Source organism: Physeter macrocephalus, chromosome 21 (genome assembly GCF_002837175.3).
Source record: "Physeter macrocephalus isolate SW-GA chromosome 21, ASM283717v5, whole genome shotgun sequence".
NCBI classification, from domain to species: Eukaryota; Metazoa; Chordata; class Mammalia; order Artiodactyla; family Physeteridae; genus Physeter; species Physeter macrocephalus.
The window spans coordinates 39,423,174-39,429,596 of NC_041234.1; the positions used below are offsets into that span (position 1 = coordinate 39,423,174).

Sequence of the window (6,423 nt, forward strand, 5' to 3'; positions counted from 1 at the left end):
AAAGATGAAAGATAATGTAATTTTTATATGCTTTCAAAAACCCAAGCTTTCTATATAGAATTAGATCTAAATAAAAAGTCTTCATGGTGTAATACAGGTTCGAATAATTTCTAGAAGTTGTTGAATATAAATGTCCTGAAAGCTTACAAAACCATTGTTTGCCTTGATTCTCTTCCTCACTTCCACCGTGTGTGGGCTTGCCTTGCTCTTAACCCACATTTTATGTTGTCTCACTCATACTACACTTAACATTTTATCTGCTATGTAGTATAAGGATTAACTCATGTTTATTCTTTCATTGTCATAAGTATGAAATGCAAGATGGGAGAATTCACCTTGGATTAAGGTGACAAGAAGGCCAGTGTGGACTGTGTAATTGTCACCCCTAACATAAGTTAGGGACTTCCAATTACAGTATAATCCTTAAAGGGATCAGGATATAAATATACAGCACGTTAACTTTTTTTTGCCTCTTAGATAATGTTATACGTTAAAACAAGTCTGATTTTGCCAGACCAAAGTAGATTTCCTATTGATCGTTCTTTTCTCAGCTTTTCTATTGCCCTGGTGAAAATCAGGCCAGGAAAGTGGAGTAATGTGAAGTAGTTTTATGTGGTTATCAAGCTCCTCGGCCTGTTGGTCATCATTTTGAAGTATACTGTTTTAATTTCATAGTGTCTTCTTTTCTCCCTGAGGGCAATAAATGCTTTTCTTTTCTTTTTTTTAAAAAAAATATTTATTTATTTATTTGGTTGTGCTGCATCTTAGTTGTTGCACTCGGGTTCCTTAGTTGCAGCAGGCAGGCTCCTTAGTTGTGGCATGCAAACTCTTACTTGCGGCATGCATGTGGGATCGAGTTCCCTGACCAGGGATCGAACCCGGGCTCCCTGCATTGGGAGTGCAAAGTCTTAACCATTGTGCCACCAGGGAAGTCCCATAAATGCTTTTCTTTATTTCTATGTTTGATTTCAATTTTAATTTTTTAATGAAGATATAGAGCCAGTTTATAAATAAATGTAGTTGCTGGTATTAAAGGAATTTTATTTTTCTTCCACTGCCAGGATATATATGTGGATTTTTATATGATTTTGTAAATCTGTCAAGTTATGAAAACATCCTCATGTGCAAAAATAAAGTGTTTTCTCATTCATTGCGTTCTTCTCAACTTTCCTGCAGAATAACTGATGATAAATCTTTTTTGAAGAAAAAACTCTGAAGTTGAGAATCTTGCCTCTTGCAAAGAGTGAGACCATAAAATAGGTTGCACAGCCTCAATTTGTAGACCATAGATTTACACAATTGATTATGTTGCTACCACTCATCTCTGTGTGGGTTCAGATTAGATCTTTATTTTTTTTTCCTTTTTTTTCTGGGTTATTCTAACTTCTCTGCTTCCTGAATCATTTTGCTTATATTGGAGTGTCATTGATCGCTAGTAAGCTGTTTCAATTTCTCAGAGACATTAAAGCTTCATCAAGAGATATTTGTATATATGTGCCACATATATACAATGGAATATTACTCTGCCATAAAAAGAAACGAAATTGAGATATTTGTAATGAGGTGGATGGACCTAGAGTCTGTCATACAGAGTGAAGTAAGTCAGAAGGAGAAAAACAAGTACCATATGTTAGCACATATATATTGAATCTAAGAAAAAAAAAAGATCATGAAGAACCTAGGGGTAAGACGGGAATAAAGACACAGACCTACTAGAGAATGGACTTGAGGATATGGAGAGGGGGAAGGGTAAGCTGTGACAAAGTGAGAGAGTGGCATGGACATATATACATTACCAAATGTAAAATTGATAGCTAGTGGGAAGCAGCCATATAGCACAGGGAGATCAGCTTGGTGTTTTGTGACTACCTAGAGCGGTGGGATAGGGAGGGTGGGAGGGAGAGAGACGCAAGAGGGAAGAGATATGGGAACATATGTATATGTATAACTGATTCACTTTGTTATAAAGCTGAAAGTAACACACCATTGTAAAGCAATTATGCAACAATAAAGATGTTTAAAAAAAAGAGATATTTGTACTTTTCTTTCAGGAGTCGCTTCATCATGAGAAATCTAAAATTATTTCAGAGCTTGGAGTTCAGGGAAATTCAGGCTCCAGGGAAACCTCAGTGCTTCTCTCCGAACTGAACAAGACACAGTGCTTCTTGGCTCAGAACACGGACTAATAGAAGTAGACCCTGTCACCAGAGACGTAAGTTACTGATGGAAGATGCTAGCACTTGGCATGACTCTTGACTTGTCTTTTTCCAAACTTGCTTCCCCAAATAGTATTTCCTTTAAATCTTTCTGAATTTATGTCCCGCCAAATGAATACTCCCTTCCCTTTATACTGGTGTCATATTAGCTATAACTTAACTAGTACCCTATCTTTTAGTCTGCTTCTGTTTTAATCTAAGTTGGCAAAATTCTGACATTGTTGACATTGTATTTTGTGGGGGTGCCCTACTTTTCACCCTTTCTACCATGTAAATACTGTCTATTAAGAGTTCTCAAGTGGGAATGCAGACGAAAATTTCCTGTAGGGCTTTTTAAACTGTTTCAGTCACCATCTCATAGCAACTAAATCAGAATCTTCACTTCTGGAGCTTGAGCGTATGTATATTTAAAAGCTCTTTAGGTTGATTCTGGTATCCTCCCTTAATTATATTTTGCTACTATTGTATTTTAGGTGATTACATTCATAGTCCCCTTTCCCCATACTGTGTACATTTTAGGAAATCATAGTTATCAGCTTAATGTTTTATTGGATATTTTCAAAGATACCAGGCTTTTATGTTTGCTTGGCACAAAGGTCACATTAACTGTGTTTTGTGTTAAAGGTGGTAGTGTTGTGATATTTCTCAAATGAAAGTTTGGGTTTTAATCTAGGAAAAACATTTTAGAAAGCTTTTATATTATAAAAGAAACATTAAAAATTATTTCTGGAAGAGTTATGAATTGTTCGTGAAAGTAGATTGACTTAATTTGCTTATTTGTTTGTTGTGAAAGGTGAAAAATGACACTCCTTTGGTGGCAGAAGGCTTTCTCCCAGAGGATGGAAGTGGCTGCATTGTTGGTATTCAGGAGTTGCTGGATCACGAGTCTGTGTGTGTGGCCACAGCCTCTGGAGATGTCCTACTTTTCAATCTCAACACACACCAGGTAAGTGGAAGAGACCAGGGAGGAGGAAATCTTAGGCATCCTCAAATGCCTTTTTTGGTTTCATGTCACTAGTTTTTCGTAGAAGTTGAAAATGGCAGGAGCCATAATATTTAAGCATTTTGCAGATTAAAGTCTTTGCATTATATAATTCTTTACAGAAAATTGTTGGCATGGCTTTAGCTATATTTCAGGATTCTTCTAAAAGTGCATTTTGTCTACTGCATTTATTAATTAGAACAATCAGAACATTCCAGATAAGAACTTAACAAAAACTCAAACCTGGCCATTCTTGTATGGTATAGCTCACCTCTTACTAGAATCTGATCCTGAGTTGTAACCTTTATTTCTCAATTTATGAAGTCTTTGAAGTGTTTATATGGCTTATGTTTTCTTTTATGAATGCTGAGTAAGCCCCTCCTTGATGGCTAACTTTAAGAGTCCCTGAACTACAGGTGCTAAGGTGATAATGCTATCATTATGTGCACATCTTATGACTACCAGAGAAGATAGATTTCAGTGATTTGCATCCTTCTCTACTTAGCATAAGGCTGAGTTTCTGGATTTCTAGCCTCACCTTCTTGACAGCTTTTTAAACTTTGTTGATTACTCCCTTAGTTGTGATCTCTTTAACATGGATGTATCACAAATCATATTACTAATCATAGGATAATAATAGCAGCTGACATTTATTAAATGTTTACAATATGCCAGGCACTTTTTCAAGTGTTTTTCATGCAAAATTATATTTAATCTTCACTACAACCTTATGAGGTAGATTGTTGTTTTTCCATTCTTCAGAAGAGGAAATGGAGGCACTGAGGGCTTAAATGACTAGGCCAAGGTCAAACAGTTATCAGGTGGGATTTAAACCCTGGCAGTCTAAGTCTGGCACCTTTGCTTTTAACGGTTCCATTTAGTAAAACAGTAAATCTTGTTCTCAGTTCATGGTGAGAAATAGCAAAGCTGTCAAGTGTAACTTAATTAGTATTTCTCACATTTGAAAGGTATGCTTTTACTTTCAATCATTTTGTAGAATTTTTTCCTAATTACTGAGCTACTCCAATCCATTGGTCTCCACCAGATGGTGCGGATCCTCCATATCTGTGGCATCACAGTGCCTGCAACACAGAATCCATGTTCCTTATTGTGCCTTATAAGACCTTTCACTATCTGTTTCCCCAATTCCTTTTTAGCCTCACCTCCCACCCGCATCGTTCCTGTGTGTATATATATCTTATGCTCTAGTTGCAGCTGATTTTTAACTGCTCTTTTTAACTGCACATTTTCCCCTCAGTCTCTTCCTCCTGGCCCTATTCCTACCCTTGAAAGCACCTCCTCAGAGAAGCTTTCCTGGTCTCTCCGGGGCCATTTGTCAGTCTCTGCTCTGAGCCCCCACTTAATTCCCAGAGACCTCGGTTACATCCCTAACCCTGCTGTAGAGGCATCTTTTATCTCTCTTTTATCTCTTTAATGGGAGGAATGGAGTGACCGTAGTCACCTCCAGTGCCTATGGTCTGTATCATGCCTGGTCTTTTAATACCTGTTACTGAATAAGTGTTTACTGAATAATTTCACCTTTGTGTGTTTTGTTAATTGTTTTAGGTCATAGTAAATATTTACTGAGACACTTACATTTTCATATCTCCCTTAACATTTTGAAATGTCTCTGTCAGCTGGAATGGGTCGGGAGTGTAGCCAGTGGTATCTCTGTCATGAGTTGGAGTCCTGACCAAGAACTGGTGCTTCTTGCCACAGGTGAGCATGTCACTGGTCCCTAATTCTTGACTTCTATAAAATATGACTCCTAATATCTCACAGGCTTAAGTTTTAGGGTGCTTAGGTTTCAAAAAAAACTTTTCTTGGAACAAGGATACCAACATGATAATCTATAGGGAATGTGGTGTTTTTGAGTTAAGTTTTACTTCTCAATATATTGTTTTAAAAAGTTGCTGCAGGGGCTTCCCTGGTGGCGCAGTGTTTGGGAGTCCACCTGCCGATGCAGGGGACGCAGATTCGTGCCCCAGTGCAGGAGGATCACACATGCCGTGGAGCGGCTGGGCCTGTGAGCCATGGCCGCTGAGCCTGCACATCCGGAGCCTGTGCTCCGCAACGGGAGAGGCCACAACAGTGAGAGGCCCGTGTACTGCAAAAAAAAAAAAAAAAAAAAAAAAAAAAAAAAAAAAAAATTGCTGCTAAGGTCCATAGTTATGTTTAAAAATGTCAGCAATATTTAGCCTACTGTACGAGGAAGAGTTGCTACATAAAATAAACTGATTCTAAGAACTGCTCACCCAGTCCTATTTTTTTCCCTTAAGTCTTTTCATTCCAGATGAGTTTCTGCAAACTAGCACCCTGATGAGGTATACATTTGAAGAGATATCTTGCTGACTAAATCGTTGAAGTTAGTGGATGAGGGCTATGTGGACTTTAATGTTAGCTTGACATACATAAATAGCTGAGCATAAGCACTAGGTGACGTACGCAGTCGAAACCTCTTTATAAACATGAGAGTCAGAACATTTTGAATAAATTCTGTCTTCCCTGTTTTGACTATAAGCTCCTCCACTCCAGCTCAGTAGCTTCCAGTGCTGTAGATAATTACGGAATGGCAGCTTTGCTAAATGAGAAAAAAATTATTCTTGTTTGTTCTCCTCCGAGGTCACCAGACCCTAATTATGATGACAAAAGTGTTGGAACCAATCATGGAACAGCAAATCCACCAGGATGATTTTGGTGAAAGTAAGTATAGCGTTGTTTGAAACATTTTGTGGCTTGTCTTACACACTAATAGGCACGTCATAAGCCCAAAGAACTTAAACCCCTACTTAATTCACTGTGTGATAGCCCAGTTCCTTTAGTTCAATCGAGATTTTAAAAGGCATACCTCTGGTGCCTCTCCAAGCCTCAGAGTTGGCTTGGTCAATAACTCGGGGAATAGGGATCTGTGGTTTGAATCACCTGGGTAGTTTTTGCCCAAACCCCAGGACAGGCTTAGCCTGGGTGTTTAATGAAAAGGACTGTGCTAGCTAGAATAAGGAGAGCATTTCTGAGGTACAATTTTGGGGAGAAGACAAGAGAGGCAGGATAGAGAGCTGATTTTTGTTCCTACTGATTAGACCTGAATTTTCATGGGAACCATCATATTGTTTTCTTGCTAAGATCTAGCTGAGGTGACATGGGCATTAGGCTGCGGAAGTACTGAGGGGGAGATGCTTATTGAGTATAAGAAGCTCTGGCCAACTTGAGGGCACCAGGTAGCTG

The 6,423-nt window shown here is 38.4% G+C and overlaps 2 pseudogenes; both read left to right on the forward strand.

Annotated features, from left to right (window-relative positions):
- Positions 1-6,423, forward strand: part of LOC129391727 (elongator complex protein 1-like) — a 542,951-nt pseudogene that overhangs the window by 452,518 nt on the left and 84,010 nt on the right.
- LOC112061876 (elongator complex protein 1-like) overlaps positions 1-6,423 on the forward strand; it is an 11,258-nt pseudogene that overhangs the window by 2,151 nt on the left and 2,684 nt on the right.